Source organism: Pseudophryne corroboree (genome assembly GCF_028390025.1).
Source record: "Pseudophryne corroboree isolate aPseCor3 chromosome 3 unlocalized genomic scaffold, aPseCor3.hap2 SUPER_3_unloc_25, whole genome shotgun sequence".
Taxonomy (NCBI): Eukaryota; Metazoa; Chordata; class Amphibia; order Anura; family Myobatrachidae; genus Pseudophryne; species Pseudophryne corroboree.
In genome coordinates this window covers 1,659,894-1,679,842 of record NW_026967514.1, presented here as the reverse complement: position 1 = coordinate 1,679,842, position 19,949 = coordinate 1,659,894, and the positions used below count along the sequence as shown (strand labels likewise).

Here is a 19,949-nt window from a genome sequence, read left to right as displayed (position 1 = left end):
TTTCCCAACGTGACTTATCCTCTGGCGGGAAAGGGTACGCTGCCAATAACCGTTTAGAAATTATTAATTTCTTATCGGGGGAAGTCCACGCTTCCTCACACACCTCATTTAATTCCTCAGATGCAGGAAAAACTACAGGTAGTTTTTTCTCACCAAACATAATACCCTTTTTTTTTTGTGGTACCTGGGGTATTATCAGAAATGTGTAATACATTTTTCATTGCCTCAATCATGTAACGGGTGGACCTATTGGAGGGTACACTAGTCTCATCGTCGTCGACACTGGAGTCAGTATCCATGTCGACATCTGTGTCTGTCACCTGAGGTAGCGGGCGTTTTAAAGCCCCTGATGACATTTGAGACGCTGGAAAAGGCACAAGCTGAGTAGCCGGCTGTCCTATGTCGTCAAACCTTTTGTGTAAGGAGTTGACACTGTCACGTAATTCCTTCCATAAGTCCATCCACACAGGTGTCGACCCCGCAGGGGGTGACATCACATTCACAGGCATTTGCTCCGCCTCCACATCATTTTCCTCTTCATACATGTCGACACAGCCGTACCGACACACAGCAGACACGCAGGGAATGCTCTGACAGAGGACAGGACCCCACAAAGCCCTTTGGGGAGACAGAGGGAGAGTATGCTAGCACACACCAGAGCGCTATATACCACAGGGATATCACCTATAAAGAGTGTTTTCCCCTTATAGCTGCATATATATATAATACTGCGCCTAAATTTGTGCCCCCCCCCTCTGTTTTTTACCCTTTCTGTAGTGCAGGACTGCAGGGGAGAGCCAGGGAGCAATCCTTCCAGCGGAGCTGTGAGGGAAAATGGTGCCAGTGTGCTGAGGGAGATGGCTCCGCCCCTTTTTTGGCAGGCTTTCTCCCGCTATTTTAATATATCTGGCAGGGGTTAATATACACCTATATAGCCTCTGGGGTTATATATGGTGTAAGTTTGCCAGCCAAGGTGTTAATATTGCTGCTCAGGGCGCCACCCCCAGCGCCCTGCACCCTCAGTGACCGCAGTGTGTGGTGTGCATGAGGAGCAATGGTGCACAGCTGCAGTGCTGTGCGCTACCTTGGAGAAGACAGAAGTCTTCAGCCGCCGATTTTCCGGACCTTCTTGCTTCTGGCTCTGTAAGGGGGACGGCGGCGCAGCTCCGAGAACGAACGACGAGGTCGGGTCCTGTGTGCGATCCCTCTGGAGCTAATGGTGTCCAGTAGCCTAAGAAGCCCAAGCTAGCTGCAAGCAGGTAGGTTCGCTTCTTCTCCCCTTAGTCCCTCGGTGCAGTGAGCCTGTTGCCAGCAGATCTCACTGTAAAATAAAAACCTATATATACTTTCTTTCTAGGAGCTCAGGAGAGCCCCTAGTGTGCATCCAGCTCGGCCGAGCACAGATTCTAACTGCGGTCTGGAGGAAGGGAATAGAGGGAGGAGCCAGTGCACACCAGGTAGTCCTAAATCTTTCTTTAGATGTGCCCAGTCTCGTCTATTCCCCATGGACGTTAGAGAAATAGGGGTGACTGTGGTGGAAAAAGATTTGGGGGTGCTCATGGATAATAGGCTTACAGTACATAATGTCAAAATGCTGCAAAAAAGGCAAGTAAAGTGCTCGCATGCATAAAACGGGGCATTGAGACCAAGGACAAGGATGTAATCCTGCCACTGTACAAATCATTGGTACGTCTGTATCTGGCATATTGTGTTCAGTTCTGGGCACCATATTATAAAACAGATATAGGAGAACTAGAAAGGGTTCAAAGGCGGGCTACTAAACTGATTAAATGGTTAGAGACACTGGAGTACGAGGAAAGGCTTCCGTATACAGCGTAGGGAAGGTTTCTTCACGGTAAGGGCAATAAAAATTTGGAACTTCCTGCCGGAGAAGATAGTAATGGCAGACTCTGTAAATGCATTTGAAAACCGATTAGACAAATTTCTAACTGGAAAGAGTATCCAGGGTTATAGCATTTAACACAGTGACATTAATCTGGGAGTGGTAAGAGTCATTGTTGTCAATTGGTACTAAGCATTACATCAGCATGTACATTATAATATGATCAGCTGATCACAGAATACAGGTTGAACCCAATGGGCATTTTGCCTCTTTTCAACCTCACTAATTATGTAACTATGTGACTATTACCTTATATAGGAGTTTAGCCATATTCAGACGCATAGCAAAAGAAACAACAGTAATAATTATTAGACTCGTATGCATTAGGCACATATCCAACTATTCATACTCAAAAGGTAGTTAGATACTTAGTGCTGTATTACCCAGCTCAGGAGAGTGGGATACGACAAGACTCACCTCACTTCCAGGACCGATCAATACGTTAGCGAACGCTGAGTGGATCCAGACATAATAGTGTACACACTCGCCCTGTGAACCTACAGTGAACACAGATGCCCAAGTGAACAAAGCCGCACCAGTCACACAGCTGCCTATGCTGCGACTGGGTCCTTTTAGATACACAGTGTCTCAGATGGAAGCCGAAAATGGTTCATGGGAGGGGTGAGCAGGGGAGCGTCTGACTCCCCACAGCTGACATCAATCCCAGGGATGGTGGCCTCATACTACCTCTGGAGCCTAGCACGGTGCACCCTAGGTGGCAGCAGCATCAGTGACTGGTAGTCTCCTCCAAAACAGTGCGGCTGTGTCCGTGTTCCCCCTCTAAGCAGAACCGATGCCTTACCTTCTCCCCCTGCTCCGGTCACAGCCAAGTAACTTCTGCTGGACTTGCTAGTATATCCGATGCAGACTCCCGCCAAAACAGCACTGTACATGTGGGTAAGCGTTGTCATGACTCGGCGGGGCATTGTTGGAGCTACTCTCTCTAAGGTAGGTGTAAGACGCTTTTTAGAAAGATCACTCAAGAAAAAGACTATAAAAAAAAAATAAGAAAGCTTATAGCTGCTAAAAACTAGAAGCCCTCTTGACCATGGACTGGCTCCTGCCACACCAAACAAAAACTGATTTGCCTGAGCCAGGAGGTGGACGGGCCCACTGCATGCTGGGAGGCCAAAAGCTTTGACCATTTGGTGCAAATCCACTGTCGCATCATCATATCCCAATGTTATCCTGTGGATAACCTGTGGACCCTGCAGGAGAAAAAACTGTTACAGCAGCTGGGAGAGTTACATGAAATGAGGAGCTGGTGCAGCTGGTTAATGAGCTCGAGGATATCACAGGAACTATACAGCAGCTGCAGCTTAGATGTGGAAAGCTGTGGAGGTGGCTCTCTAGGAGAAGGTAGATCTGATGGTGGGTGAACAAGTGCCAGATGTGGAAGCTTCTAGGTACACATTGGGGATCTGGTGGTGGCTGTGGTCTCCCAGGGTCTGGTCTAGGATTGGCCATCAACTATTCATGATCAGGAATCATTGATGGTTCATATCTGATGATAACTAGTTTTACCATCAAAGGCAGAGAGCCAGGTAGTTATCCGCCATCGATAGTAGCTGTGAAGATACTGGGTTCCAAATCACTCAAGCACAGTGGTAGATGAAAAACCAACAGTGGTTTATTGAACAGAATGGGCTATAAACCGCTCAGCACACCTCTGTAATCCAATTCCACATGACAATTCCCACCACAAACTCCTGACACAATATAATTTCTTAGTCAAGGAGCATAGAATCTCTTTCAGCTCTCTGGTTAGCTCTACTTATACCCCCAGAAGCTTCATATTACATGGAGTGTGTGTGACTTCTTTGTCTAAGGATCTTACAGCATTGGAATACAATACATATTCTAATCAAGGTGATTACATCAGCCAGAGAGCAACCATGTCTGGTCAGCTCACTGTTGGACAATAGGGAGTAAATAAGAAGGGACAATGGTACCTTATATGACGTATCCTTGAGTGTCCACTGTGGTGGTAGTAAACAATAGAAAACTAGGTCTAACTTGAATACATTATCTAAAGGGTAACAGATAACGTAACACAATTGCATATATTAACAATATTAAGGTTGATTTAAACACAATATTGGGTGAGCAGTAATGGACATGTTATGGAGAATGAGGAAACAGATGAATGTATAGGGATATGGGGATAAAAAGTACATATCTGACATAAGAAATGAGGCATAGCTATATTGTCACAGACCTCTCATTTCCTCACAGTAGCCATGGGCCAGATGTTATTTCCCATCATTTACAGACTTCTGCCGCTGCACCGAGATGCTAGGCTGTCAGCCAGTAGCCCTGCTCCGCTCCGGCTCTTACAAATACTGTGCTGTTCCAGCTGGGAATGGGATGCCCCATCCACCTCACTGACGTGACAGGCTCAGCTGTCAGTCATGCAGCCCCACTGCGCCCACTCTCTCCGTACTCATACATACATGTCTTTCTGGGAGTGTCTCGTCCTGGTTGTCAGTGAGACAGTGTCTCTGGCACAGCTGTGTAATCATGATGTGAGTGTGTGCTGAGTAGTGAGTACTGCTAGCAGCAAGTCTCACAGCTTAACTGCAGTGTAGCAGTGTGGTGGTGGTGGGGAGAAGGGGGTTGCTACACCAATGAGTCAAGGAATGGAGTAGTTGGATGGGACTCACACAGCAGGTGGTGAAAAGCTTAAAAATGAGGAGTGGTTGGAAGGGGAAGGAACTGGTAGGTTCAGAAGGGATTAGTGAGGGTAAGGACTCTCAAGGGAAATTGGAGTGGGATCCCACAGGTACCAAACTGGGTAAAGAGCAGCTTTTAGGAAGGAAATAGGTGAGCCAGACCCCGTGGTTGTCCCTTCTTTACCTCATGCGGGGTGGATCTTTGGACTCTCCAGTTCCTGGGGAGTCTGGGTTCTTCTTGGCCACTGCAAAAGAAAAGAATTACCAGCGCTGGCTGATTATGTATGATTAATAGGTACTATACATCCGAAAGGCTTAGTGAATTAAAAACCACATTTATTCCACATGTAAAAACACATTAAAAAAAATTAAAAAAATTGGGAAATAAATTATTAAAAGTTAGAATATGCCACAATATGCCTGAGTTGATGATTTAGATGTCCACATCAACGGCTAATGACACTCAGAGGACCAATGTCACTGGAAATGTCCACTAGCAGTTCATGTGGACATCTAAATCATCAACACAGGCATATTGTGGCATGTTCTAATTTTTAATAATTTATTTCTCAATGTTATTTTTTTTTTTTTTTGTGTGTGTTTTTACATGTGGAATAACTGTGGTTTTTAATTCACTAAGCCTTTCGGATGTATAGTACCTATTAATCATACATGATCAGCCAGCGCTGGTAATTCTTTTCTTTTGCTGTATATTTATCCACCAGGGGATTTACCACCCCTCTTATCAGCTGCTATTGACAGCGCTGCCCCTCTCTCTCCTTGGCAACTACCTGGTGGTTCTGTGGTCATCTCAGGCCATGAACCTCCCAGATAAACATGACATGGTCATGGAGATGGGCCTGGGCTCTGTGAAGTAGGTGGAACAAGCAAAGTTGTGTCCCTTCTGAAAGGGCAATGGTGGACATTGTGAATGGTGAAGGGAAGGTTTTTGTCGACAAAGAGGGTTATGCCATATATAGCAGAAGCATGGGTCCTCAGCCTATATGATGTGCCACCATTAATGTGGACACTGTCTTGTCCGACCAAGCTTGATTTATGGGCTTTGTCATTTTTTTAAGCAGGATAAAGGCTGAGTTTTTTTATTTCTGCAGTAGACTAGAATAAGCCCAGATAGTCCACTTCCATTATACCACCTGAATGTGACAGTCAGTGACCACCGTGCCATCACTTACCTGTATGCTTACACAAAACAGAATGATGGAACAGTTACAAGGTTTCTTTACATCTTCTGGGGTCCACTCCGAGATTAGACATTATGGCGTAATTGGAAAAAGATAATTTCTGTGCACCACACCCAGCGCAACAAGCAGACAATGGAGGGCGGCCCTAGGGTCAATTACACCAATGTAGATGCCTCTCCCCAGACACCAAAGTTACAAATAAAAAGGATGGATAGGAATAAGATACCACCAGGCGCCACAAATTTGATAAACAGAATAAGATGGGTATACAATACGTCCCTTATGTAGCTGGATTCAATTTCAGATGACCAGACTTGTCTCCTCATTTATTAATATATTCACATGTGAAATATAAAACAGAAAATACCATCATGTGCAGACAGTAAAAAATTTAATAAACATCATGCAAGATGTAAACATGTAATAAGAATAAAAAACGGATGACAGCTACAGTGGAAACACGAAATAATTACCAGATGGTCTGAGAATAACCTCTGCACATCTCACCAGCCAGTCGATCCTGCTTAATAAGGACCAGATTCCTGTTCCCAGCTTCCTGATCCGGGTGGTCGTTGGTGATTTAAGAGCTTGTCTGAGAACTTCTATTGGGTTCTCAGACCATCTGGTAATTATTTCGTGTTTCCACTGTAGCTGTCATCCGTTTTTTATTCTTATTACATGTTTACATCTTGCATGATGTTTATTAAATTTTATACTGTCTGCACATGATGGTATTTTCTGTTTTATATTTCACATGTGAATATATTAATAAATGAGGAGACAAGTCTGGTCATCTGAAATTGAATCCAGCTACATAAGGGACGTATTGTATACCCATCTTATTCTATTTATTAAATTTGTGGCACCCGGTGGTATCTTATTCCTATCCATCCTTTTTATTATGGTGTAATTACTCAGACGGGAATATAAAACAGAATAAAAAATAAAAGCTTTAATGTAATAATTAGATGCAAACAAAAGCTTTTATTATGAAATACAGGGGAGTATCCGCACCATATAGATGTAACATACAACAAACCACCGCAGATGGAACCCGGGTGACTCTAATGCACATGGTAATGTACAGGGTATATATGGACAGGAGCTTGTATCAGAAAACACTCGGCACTCCTGATCAAGATGAGTGTCTGCAACAAGTTAGGCAAACTAGAAGTGAAAACACGTTCCAATGGCCGCCATATTGTCGTGCAGCAATACAGATTGTGCAAACTGGTATTAGACATTCACATTTACACAAAGCACAAGATACAAAATAAACAGCAGAAAAAAGACCTAAGCATTTGGGATGTATTATTTAGGAAGTAAATATACAGACGGGTCCTCCGTTATCTTGGCTGGCTGAGGCATTAGTCGCGATCAGGCATACGCAGCGTACCTGGGCGCAAGGAGGCGCACCTAGTCGTAGGAAGGCACACAGAGCGTTTGGCGTTACCTTTGAGTGTAATACCTAAGATCATCCACCAGATGTCGCTTTTATAAATCACCAATGCCCAAGCGTGTGGTCTCCATTAAAATACAATACTAAACTACAGCGTAAGAACTACTTTACTGGTGCATCTCATTACTCTACATTATGCTACAGTATGTCAAAGTCTATGACAGTATATACAGTACAGGTGCAAATAGTACAGCATATACAGATGCAAATTAACGTGTTACAGATACAGTATGGTCTATTGATGTTAGGGATATGCGAGTGTCCAAATTCCGTAGTATTAAGTATAATGGGGAGAGATAAAAGCTCCTCCCTAAGTTTCTGGATGCCAAATCCCTGTGTGTATAGTTTATACAGATGCAAATGAACGTGTTAAAACACTTGTGTATGCAGACACAACTAATGTGTGAAAGGAATAATGTAGCTCATTGACTTTACAGTATGTACAGTGCACAAAATGAGCGTCCGAGTCCCCTAACGGCATAAACAAACACCAATGGGGAGGAATCGCTCTTGGCAGTACTTTTACACATGAACTTGAGAATCTTCCATGCAGTGCTGTGGGCTAGCGATGAAGGCTCCGGTCTGCCACGCTGAGTACCGGGTTCGATTCCCAAAGTGTCAATTTTTTTTGTGTTCCAGTGACATTCACTTTATTATTTTTTCTGTGTAATCCATTGTAAAACATTCAACAGAAGGGTACACACAGGTTTCACACAAATCGGGGTAAATCTGCAGGAGTGACTCATTCACTATCTAAAATACACAGCGGTAATGAGCACGTATAGGCATACCAGTAAATATAAATTAGTGTATTCTGACGCAACTAACTGTTCGAGCAACACAGTACTGTAGATCGTCGGCGTTAGAGAATCTGTGTTGTACATTATAAGCTGTTCCTGCTAATTAGTACTCTAATAGAAAAAACTGTACAGAGATACTAAGGACAGTGATTTGGCATCCAGGAACTTAGGGAGGAGCTTTTATTTCTCTCCATTATACATAGAAAGATTAAACTTGCCACTCTACGTTACAAGCTGTTCGTGCTATTTAGTACACTACTAGTGTACTAAATAGCACGAAACCCATCACAACAGTTGCCCAGATCAAGAACACTCTCCAGGAGATAGGTGTATATGTGTCAAAGTCAACAATCAAGAGAAGACTTCACAAGAGTGAATATAGAGGGTTCACCACAAGATGTAAACCATTGGTGAGCAATAAAACAGGAAGACCAGATTAGAGTTTGCAAACAACATCTGAAAAAGCCTTTACAGTTCTGGAACAACATCCTGTGGACAGATGAGACAAATATCAACTTGTACCAGAGTGATGGGAAGAAAAGAGTATGGAGAAGGAAAGGAACTGCTCATGATCCAAAACCTACCAGCTCATCAGTGAAGCATGGTGGTGGTAGTGTCATGGCCTGGGCATGTATGGATGCCAATGGAACTGGTTCCCTTGTATTTATTGATAATGTGACTGCTGATAAAAGCAGCAGGATGAATGCTGAAGTGTTTTGGGCAATTTTATCTGCTCATATTCAGTCAAATGCTTCGGAACTCACTGGAAGGTGCTTCACAGTGCAGATGGACAATGACCCGACGCATACTGCGAAAGCAACCAAAGCGGTTTTTTAAGGCAAATAAGTGGAATGTTATGCAATGGCCAAGTCAATCACCTGACCTGAATCCGATTGAGCATGCATTTCACTTCATGAAGACAAAACGGAAGAGAAAATGCCCCAAGAATAAGCAGAAACTGAAGACATTTGCAGTAGAGGCCTGGCATAGCATCACCAGGGATGAAACCCAGCATCTGGTGATGTCTATGCTTTCCAGACTTCAGGCTGTAACTGACAAAAGGATTTGCAACAAAGTATTAAAAAGTAAAAGTTTAATTAAGGATTCTGGAAACAAAGGAAGAAACAAGAGAGCGACTATGGTGTAGTATTTTTCAATCAGTTTTGTCTAGTGATGAGCGGATTCGGTTTTACTCAGATCTCAAAACAGAATCTTATTGGCTATCCAAAACACATGACATCTGTAAGCCAATAAGATGCCGTTTTGAGAACAGAGTAAAACCGAATCCGCTCATCACTAGTTTTGTCACACGCAAGAATATTATAGCGTACGGATTACGGCTTGACACATGGCATATCAGTCCCCCATTCTTTAGTCCAGGTTACTACTGGGATCTAAATGCTGCTAGGAGACACAAAGAATCGCTATATAGCGTAGTATATTTCCGTATCTGGGATTAAATTCAGTTATCACACAAAATTTATATGCGTACCAGATAAATAAATATTTGCATATCAGTATGGATATTGTATCCAGGTCTTCATCTAGGAGATGGTAATCAGATCGCCCTTGGAAAATATGTCAAAGCTCAATTCACGAAACACTGATCCGGGCTGCGACCACATTAAGTAGTAAAGTACTTTTTGTTGAACTGGACGAGCGCACTGATCTACTGATTTACAATATTTGATTTAGGATTGTTTAGTTTGTACCATTACTTTTGGTCCCTTAAAAAGTGGGAGGCACATATAAAAACCTTTTAATTCCTACACCATTCACCTGATTTTGATGTATATACCCTCAAATTAAAGCGGAAAGTCTGCAGTTAAAGCACATCTTGTTTGTTTCATTTCAAATCCATTGTGGTGGTGTATAGAGCCCAAAATATGAGAATTGTGTTGATGTCCCAATATATATGGACCAGACTGTATATTGCATGAAGCATAGGAGATAGGATTGACCCTTGAGGAACATTGCATGACAGTGATAATTATACTCCAGAAGATTTAAATGGTTCCGTGCTTGGGTAATGTCTAATATGTTCAACAAGAGCGGATTTATTTCTCTCACAGCATGAAAACGGCTTCTCACCTGTGAAACCGCTGATGTGTAACAAGACCTGATTTCTGTCTAAAACATTTCACACACTCAGAACATGGAAATGGCTCCTCACCAGTGTGACTTCTCTGATGTGTAACAAGATCTGATTTCTGTGGAAAACATTTCATACACTCAGAACAGGAATACGGCTTCTCACCTGTGTGACTTCTCTGATGTGTAACAAGATCTGATTTCTGTCTAAAACATTTCCAACAGTTAGAACAGGAATACGGCTTCTCACCTGTGTGACTTCTCTGATGTGTAACAAGATTTGATTTCGATGCAAAACATTTCCCACACTCAGAACATGGAAATGGCTCCTCACCAGTGTGACTTCTCTGATGTGTAACAAGATCTGATTTCTGTGGAAAACATTTCATTCACTCAGAACAGGAATACGGCTTCTCACCTGTGTGACTTCTCTGATGTGTAACAAGATATGATTTCGATGCAAAACATTTCCCACACTCAGAACAGGAATACGGCTTCTCACCTGTGTGACTTCTCTGATGTGTAACAAGATTTGATTTATTTGTAAAAAATTTCCCACACTCAGAACATGGAAATGGCTTCTCACCAGTGTGACTTCTCTGATGTCTAACAAGATCTGATTTATATGTAAAACATTTCCCACACTCAGAACAGGAATACGGCTTCTCACCTGTGTGACTTCTCTGATGTTTAACAAGGGCTGATTTCTGTGTGAAACATTTCCCACACTCAGAACAGGAAAATGGCTTCTCACCTGTGTGACTTCTCTGATGTGTAACAAGATCTGATTTCTGTCTAAAACATTTCCAACAGTTAGAACAGGAATACGGCTTCTCACCTGTGTGACTTCTCTGATGTGTAACAAGATTTGATTTCGATGCAAAACATTTCCCACACTCAGAACAGGAATACGGCTTCTCACCTGTGTGACTTCTTTGATGTGTAACAAGATTTGATTTTTTTTTATAAAAATTTCCCACACTCAGAACATGGAAATGGCTCCTCACCAGTGTGACTTCTCTGATGTGTAACAAGATCTGATTTCTGTGGAAAACATTTCATACACTCAGAACAGGAATACGGCTTCTCACCTGTGTGACTTCTCTGATGTGTAACAAGATATGATTTCGATGCAAAACATTTCCCACACTCAGAACAGGAATACGGCTTCTCACCTGTGTGACTTCTCTGATGTATAAAAAGATCCGATTTCTGTGCAAAACATTTCCCACACTCAGAACAGGAATACGGCTTCTCACCTGTGTGACTTCTCTAATGTGTAACAAGATTTGATTTATTTGTAAAAAATTTCCCACACTCAGAACATGGAAATGGCTTCTCACCAGTGTGACTTCTCTGATGTCTAACAAGATTTGATTTATTTGTAAAACATTTCCCACACTCAGAACATGGAAATGGCCTCTCACCTGCCTTAGCTGGCTGATGAGTAATACGGTTTGTGTTCTGTGTAAAACATTTGGCATCTGTAGAACAGGGAAACTCTGTATCTAATCTCAGAGCTGTAATAGAGTGATCAGGAGAACATTTCCCAGGATCAGGGGGATCAGCTGATAGAGCTTGATGTATAATTGGGGTAATGGTATTATCTCCTGGAGAATCCTGTCTACTGTCATTATCTGTTATTTCACAATCCAGGGATAACATTAGATGTACTTCTGAGATATTCCTGCTTGTGGGTCCATCTGCTGGAAATAAAATACATTAATATATAAAATGAGCAGACAAGACCCAGGATGTTACAGGATACAATATATAATTCTATAACTGCCATTTTCTTTTACCTGTAATCATTGCTTTTATGTTTATTAAAAAAACAAAAAAGCTAGGATGCTTAGACTGGATCTTGATCAACATGGAAGGCTCAAGTGGGATTACTAGAGGTGACCTGGACGCTCAAGTGGGATTACTAGAGGTGACACAGACGCTCATATGGGATTACTAGAGGTGACACGGACGCTCATGTGGGATTACTAGAGGTGACGTGGGCGCTCATGTGGGATTACTAGAGGTGACGTGGGCGCTCATGTGGGATAACTAGAGGTGACATGGACGCTCATGTGGGATTATTAGAGGTGACATGGACGCTCATGTGGGATTACTAGGTGGTGACATGGACACTCATGGGGGATTATTAGAGGTGAGATGGACGATCATTTGGGATTACTAGAGGAGACATTGGCGCTCATGTGGGATTATTAGAGGTGACACAGGGACTCATGTGGGATTACTAGAGGTGACATGGATGCTCATGGGGATTATTAGAGGTGACATGGACGCTCATGTGGGATTACTAGGTGACATGGGCACTCATGTGGGATTATTAGAGGTGACATGGACGCTCATGTGGGATTACTAGGAGGTGACATGGACGCTCATGTGGGATTACTAGGTGACATGGGCGCTCATGTGGGATTACTAGAGGTGACACAGGCACTCATGTGGGATTACTAGAGGTGACACGGACGCTCATGTGGGATTACTAGAGGTGACATGGACGCTCATAGGGGATTATTAGAAGTGACATGGACGCTCATGTGGGATTACTAGTAGGTGACATGGACGCTCATGTGGGATTACTAGAGGTGACACGGACGCTCATGTGGGATTACTAGAGGTGACACGGGCGCTCATGTGGGATTACTAGAGGTGACATGGATGCTCTTGGGGGATTACTAGGAGGTGACATGGACGCTCATGGGGGATTATTAGAGGTGACATGGACGCTCATTTGGGATTACTAGAGGTGACATGGGCGCTCATGTGGGATTACTAGAGGTGACGTGGGCGCTCATGTGGGATTGCTAGAGGTGACGTGGGCGCTCATGTGGGATTACTAGGAGGTGACGTGGGCGCTCATGTGGGATTACTAGAGGTGACACGGGCGCTCATGTGGGATTACTAGAGGTGACACGGGCGCTCATGTGGGATTATTAGAGGTGACACGGGCGCTCATGTGAGATTACTAGAGGTGACATGGATGCTCATGTGGGATTACTAGAGGTGACATGGACATTGCTATAAAAAAACACCAAAGAAGAGAAAGTGCTGTCCTGTTTGCGCACTAATAAATAATATATAACCTTTATTAAGTACAGTAAAGTATGTAAGATAAATCGTTGAAATATTAAACACAAAGTTAAGTGTATAAAGAGCTGAATAAAGTAATAAATATAAGATTTTACTCACCGATAAATCTATTTCTCGTAGTCCGTAGTGGATGCTGGGACTCCGTAAGGACCATGGGGTATAGCGGCTCCGCAGGAGACTGGGCACATCTAAAGAAAGCTTTAGGACTACCTGGTGTGCACTGGCTCCTTCCACTATGACCCTCCTCCAGACCTCAGTTAGGATACTGTGCCCTGAAGAGCTGACACAATAAGGAAGGATTTTGAATCCCGGGTAAGACTCATACCAGCCACACCAATCACACCGTATAATTCGTTATATTATACCCAGTTAACAGTATGAAATATTAACGGAGCCTCGTAACAGATGGCTCAACAATAACCCTTTAGTTAACAATAACTATATACAAGTATTGCAGACAATCCGCACTTGGGATGGGCGCCCAGCATCCACTACGGACTACGAGAAATAGATTTACCGGTGAGTAAAATCTTATTTTCTCTGACGTCCTAAGTGGATGCTGGGACTTCGTAAGGACCATGATTATACCAAAGCTCCCAAACGGGTGGGAGAGTGCGGATGACACTACAGCACCGAATGAGAGAACTCAAGGTCCTCCTTAGCCAGGGTATCAAATTTGTAGAATTTTGCAAAAGTGTTAGACCCTGACCAAGTAGCAGCTCGGCAAAGTTGTAAAGCCGAGACCCCTCGGGCAGCCGCCCAAGAAGAGCCCACCTTCCTCGTGGAATGGGCTTTTACAGATTTAGGATGCGGCAGTCCAGCCGCAGAATGCGCAAGCTGAATTGTGCTACAGATCCAGCGAGCAATAGTCTGTTTTGAAGCAGGAGTACCCAGCTTGTTGGGTGCATACAGAATAAACAGTGAGTCAGTTTTCCTGACTCCAGCCATCCTGGAAACATAGATTTTCAAGGCCCTGACTACGTCCAGTAACTTGGAATACTCCAAGTCCCTAGTAGCCGCAGGCACCACATTAGGTTGGTTCAAATGAAAAGCAGATATCACCTTAGGGAGAAACTGAGGACGAGTCCTCAATTCTGCCCTATCCATATGGAAAATCAGATAAGGGCTTCTACATGACAAAGCCGCCAATTCTGACACACGCCTGGCCGAAGCCAAGGCCAACAGCATGACCACTTTCCACGTGAGATATTTCAAATCCACGGTTTTTAGTGGCTCAAACCAATGTGACTTTAGGAAACCCAACACCACGTTGAGATCCCAAGGTGCCACTGGAGGCACAAAAGGGGGCTGAATACGCAGCACTCCTTTAACAAATGACTGAACTTCAGGCAGTGAAGCCAGTTCTTTCTGAAAGAAAATCGACAGAGCCGAGATCTGGACCTTAATGAAACCCATTTTAGGCCCATAGTCACTCCTGACTGTAGAAAGTGCAGAAATCGACCCAGCTGAAATTCCTCTGTTGGGGCCTTCCTGGCCTCACACCAAGCAACATATTTCCACCATATGCGGTGATAATGTTTTGCAGTGACATCTTTCCTGGCTTTAATCAGCGTAGGAATGACTTCCTCCGTAATGCCCTTTTCTTTTAGGATCCGGTGTTCAACCGCCATGCCGTCAAACGCAGACGCGGTAAGTCTTGGAACAGACAGGGCCCCTGCTGCAGCAGGTCCTGTCTGAGCGGCAGAGGCCATGGGTCCTCTGAGATCATTTCTTGAAGTTTCGGATACCAAGCTCTTCTTGGCCAATCCGGAACCACAAGTATAGTCCTTACTCCTCGTCTTCTTATTATTCTCAGTACCCTGGGTATGAGAGGTAGAGGAGGGAACACATAAACCGACTGGTACACTCACGGTGTCACTAGAGCGTCCACAGCTATCGCCTGAGGGTCCCTTGACCTGGCGCAATATCTTTTTAGCTTTTTGTTTAGGCGGGACGCCATCATGTCTACCTGTGGCCTTTCCCAACGGTTTACAATCATTTGGAAAACTTCTGGATGAAGTCCCCACTCTCCCGGGTGGAGGTCGTGCCTGCTGAGGAAGTCTGCTTCCCAGTTGTCCACTCCCGGAATGAACACTGCTGACAGTGCTAACACGTGATTTTCCGCTCATCTGAGAATCTTTGTGGCTTCTGCCATCGCCATCCTGCTTCTTGTGCCGCCCTGTCGGTTTACATGGGTGACCGCCGTGATGTTGTCTGACTGAATCAGTACCGGCTGGTTTTGAAGCAGTGGTCTTGCTTGACTTAGGGCATTGCAAATGGCCCTCAGCTCCAGAACATTTATGTGTAGGGAGATCTCCTGGTTTGACCATAGTCCCTGGAAGTTTCTTCCCTGTGTGACTGCCCCCCAGCCTCGAAGGCTGGCATCCGTGGTCACCAGGACCCAGTCCTGTATGCCGAATCTGCGGCCCTCTTGAAGATGAGCACTCTGCAGCCAACATAATAGAGACACCCTGGTCCTCGGAGACAGGGTTATCAGCCGATGCATCTGAAGATGCGATCCGGACCACTTGTCCAACAGGTCCCACTGAAACGTTCTTGCATGGAACCTGCCGAATGGAATTGCTTCGTATGAAGCTACCATTTTTCCCAGGACTCGCGTGCAGTGATGCACCGACACCTGTTTTGGTTTTAGGAGGCCTCTGACTAGAGATGACAGCTCCTTGGCTTTCTCCTCCGGGAGAAACACTTTTTTCTGGTCTGTGTCCAGAACTATCCCCAAGAACAGTAGGCGTGTGGTAGGAACCAGCTGTGACTTTGGAATGTTTAGAATCCAACCGTGCTGTTGTAGCACTTCCCGAGGTAGTGCTACCCCGACCAACAACTGCACCTTGGACCTCGATTTATCAGGAGATCGTCCAAGTACGGGATAATTAAAACTCCCTTTTTTCGAAGGAGTATCATAATTTCGGCCATTACCTTGGTAAATACCCTCGGTGCTGTGGAGAGACCGAACGGCAGCGTCTGGAATTGGTAATGACAGTCCTGTACCACAAATCTGAGGTACTCCTGGTGAGGATGGTAAATGGGGACATGCAGGTAAGCATCCTTGATGTCCAGAGATACCATGTAATCCCCCACATCCAGGCTTGCAATAACCGCCCTGAGCGATTCCATCTTGAACTTGAATTTTTTTATATATGTGCCCAAGGATTTTAAATTTAAAATGGGTCTCACCGAACCGTCCGGTTTCGGTACCACAAACAGTGTGGAATAGTAACCCCATCCTTGTTGAAGTAGGGGTACCTTGATTATCACCTGCTGAGAATACAGCTTGTGAATTGCCTCTAGCACAGCCTCCCTGCCTGAGGGAGTTGTCGGCAAGGCAGATTTGAGGAAACGGCGGGGGGGATCCACCTGTGAGCGAGCCCGCAGATCGCTGACATTTTTGAGTCGGCCCCCCACCGTACCTGGCTCCGCCTGTGGAGCCCCACCGTCATGCGGTGGACTTGGAGGAAGCGGGGGAGGACTTTTGCTCCTGGGAACTGGCTGTATGCTGCAGCTTTTTTCCCCTACCTCTGCCTCTGGGCAGAAAGGACGCACCTTTTCTGTACCTGATAATACGGTGCTTTCTTTGGCTGAGAGGGAACATGGAGCAAAAACGTTGACTTCCCAGCTGTTGCTGTGGAAACGAGGTCTGAGAGACCATCCCCGAACAACTCCTCACCCTTATAAGGCAAAACTTCCATGTGCCTTTTAGAATCTGCATCCCCTGTCCACTGCCGAGTCCATAACCCTCTCCTGGCAGAAATGGACATTGCACTTATTTTAGATGCCAGCCGGCAAATATCCCTCTGTGCATCTCTCATGTATAAGACTGCGTCTTTAATATGCTCTATGGTTAGCAATATAGTGTCCCTGTCTAGGGTATCAATATTTCCCGACAGGGAATCTGACCATGCAGCTGCAGCACTGCACATCCATGCTGAAGCAATAGCTGGTCTCAGTATAATGCCTGAGTGTGTATACACAAACTTCAGGATAGCCTCCTGCTTTCTATCAGCAGGTTCCTTTAGGGCGGCCGTATCCGGAGACGGTAATACCACCTTTTTTGACAAGCGTGTGAGCGCTTTATCCACCCTAGGGGGTGTTTCCCAACGTGACCTATCCTCTGGCGGGAAAGGGTACGTCATTAGTAACCTTTTAGAAATTACCAGTTTCTTATCGGGGGAAGCCCATGCTTCTTCACACACTTCATTTAATTACTCAGCTGGGGGAAAAACTACTGGTAGTTTTTTCTCCCCAAACATAATACCCCTTTTTGTGGTACCCGGGGTAAGATCAGAAATGTGCAACACATTTTTCATTGCCTCAATCATGTAACGAGTGGCCCTATTGGACATTACATTTGTCTCCTCATCGTCGACACTGGTATCAGTATCCGTGTCGACATCTGTGTCTGCCATCTGAGGTAGCGGGCGTTTCAGAGCCCCTGATGGCCTTTGAGACGGCTGGGCAGGCACGAGCTGAGAAGCCGGCTGTCCCATATTTGGTATGTCGTCAAACCTTTTATGTAAGGAGTTAACACTTTCACGTAATTCCTTCCACAAGTCCATCCACTCAGGTGTCGGCCCCGCAGGGGGTGACATCACATTTATCGGCATCTGCTCCGCCTCCACATAAGCCTCCTCATCAAACATGTCGACACAGCCGTATCGACACACCGCACACACACAGGGAATGCTCTGACTGAGGACAGGACCCCACAAAGCCCTTTGGGGAGACAGAGAGAGAGTATGCCAGCACACACCAGAGTGCTATATAACATAGGGATCCCACTATAACTGAGTGTTTTTTCCCTTATAGCTGCTTACATTATGTATACTGCGCCTAAATTTAGTGCCCCCCCTCTCTTTTTTTTTTTTACGTAAACTGTTTTTTATTGCAACAATGGTTATACAGGTTAAACAACAAAAGAATGACCTTAGAAGACAAAATCCTTGCCAATCAAACAGCAATCAATCACAATTAAGTCCTCTAACATACATGAAAACATTGTCTATTTTTAGTCTCAAACAAACATAGAAATAACCATATGGTAAAACAGCGTAGCATAAGAGGTTAATGTAAGAAAAAAAAAGGGGGGGAAAAGAAGGAAGAGGTGGAGAGAGAGGGGGGGAGGGGGAAGGAAGGTAGCAAGTCGTATGTTTAGAATAGAGGTAATTGTTTAAAAACGTAAAAAACATAAATGAGTCCTAGAATAAGAAAGGCAAGGAGCGTAATCGTCTAGGGGCCTGAGATGAGAGATGAGACGGGAGGATTTCGGGATCACTCCTTTAAGTATATAGTTTAGGTTGATATGTATGTCCTATATACGGATGATTCCTTAAACTCATACCATGGGAACCAAGTGGCTGTGAAGTCTACTGATCTTCCCAATGAGAAGGAAACTAGATCCTCCATGTCTAGAAAATAATCAATCTTATTGAACCATTGTTTAATTGAAGAAGATGAGGATGATCTCCATAGGATTGGTATGACGGCTTTGGCTGCATTATTAAGATGGCGTAATAGTGAACCCTTATAGGAATATGAACCTCTGGGAGTGAGGTTGAGGAGCCAAAACTCCGGGTCTCTGGGGACGGTACCTCCTAGTATCAATTCTGAGCATTTAAAAACTTCCCTCCAAAAGTGCATTATGAGAGGACATTCCCACCATATATGCAGAAAGCTTCCTGGGGCTCCTCTACATCGCCAGCAAAGGCCTGAAAGGGTCGGAAACATCTTATTAAGCGCCAAAGGAGTCCTGTACCACCTATAAATCAGTTTATAAAGAGTTTCCATTGTCGACAAACATAGCGCACTTGCCTGGGTGTTGCGAAATATCAATTCCCAATTAGATTGTGAAGCCAGCATCGGCATTACTTTCTCCCAGGCACTCATGAAAGTAGGGGGTTGAGGAAAGAGGTCCTCTATAATGATCACATAAATCTGGGAAATGGTGTGTGTGGGAGCTTGAGGGGAAACGCACATCTTTTCAAAAGCGGTGAGTTCTCTGGTCATATCAGAGAGATGTTTGGAGGATGTTACAAAGTGATGAACCTGGAGAATTTCCAAAAATCAGATTTCGTTATTGTCCAGAGGGATTGAATATCTGAAAACGAACGTACCCTACTCGAACTCACCAGCTGACCGACCCTGAAAAGCCCCTTCTCTGCCCATGAGGCGAAGGCCGTTCCTTGGAGACCCGGAGTAAACTCAGAATTAGAGATGAAAGAAGTCAATGGTGACCATTTGGAAGATATGTGACCTCTCAACCTAAGTGAGCTCCACACTTTAAGTGTGGGGGATACTGTGGGATGGGACACCTTTGGGAGGACTGGTAGCCATGGCGTGATTTCTATATAGTGTGGGAGGCAGCCTTCCTCTAGGAGCACCCATTGTCTACAGTCTTTTGCCCGTGTCCATTCCAGGACTCTATTCAGGTGTATTGCATGATAATAACTGGGGATGTGTGGAAGTTGTTGTCCTCCCTGATGTTTTCTCCGAAATAATATATCGTGCTTAAATCTAGGTGTATTGCTACCCCAGACAAAAGCTCGAATAAGACCTTGGATGTCCCTAAACCATTGGGGGGGAAATGTATATGGGGAGGGTTTGGAGAAAAAACAATATCCTAGGTAAGGCATTCATTTTAACTACGTTAAATTCTACCAAACCAGGATAGTCGCAATTTCCTCCATTTTTGAAAATCTA

At 44.4% G+C, this 19,949-nt stretch overlaps 1 pseudogene; it reads right to left on the bottom strand.

The window, feature by feature from the left end:
- Positions 1 to 6,741: 6,741 nt before the first annotated feature.
- LOC134983810 (zinc finger protein 84-like) overlaps positions 6,742 to 19,949 on the bottom strand; it is an 84,322-nt pseudogene continuing 71,114 nt past the window's right edge.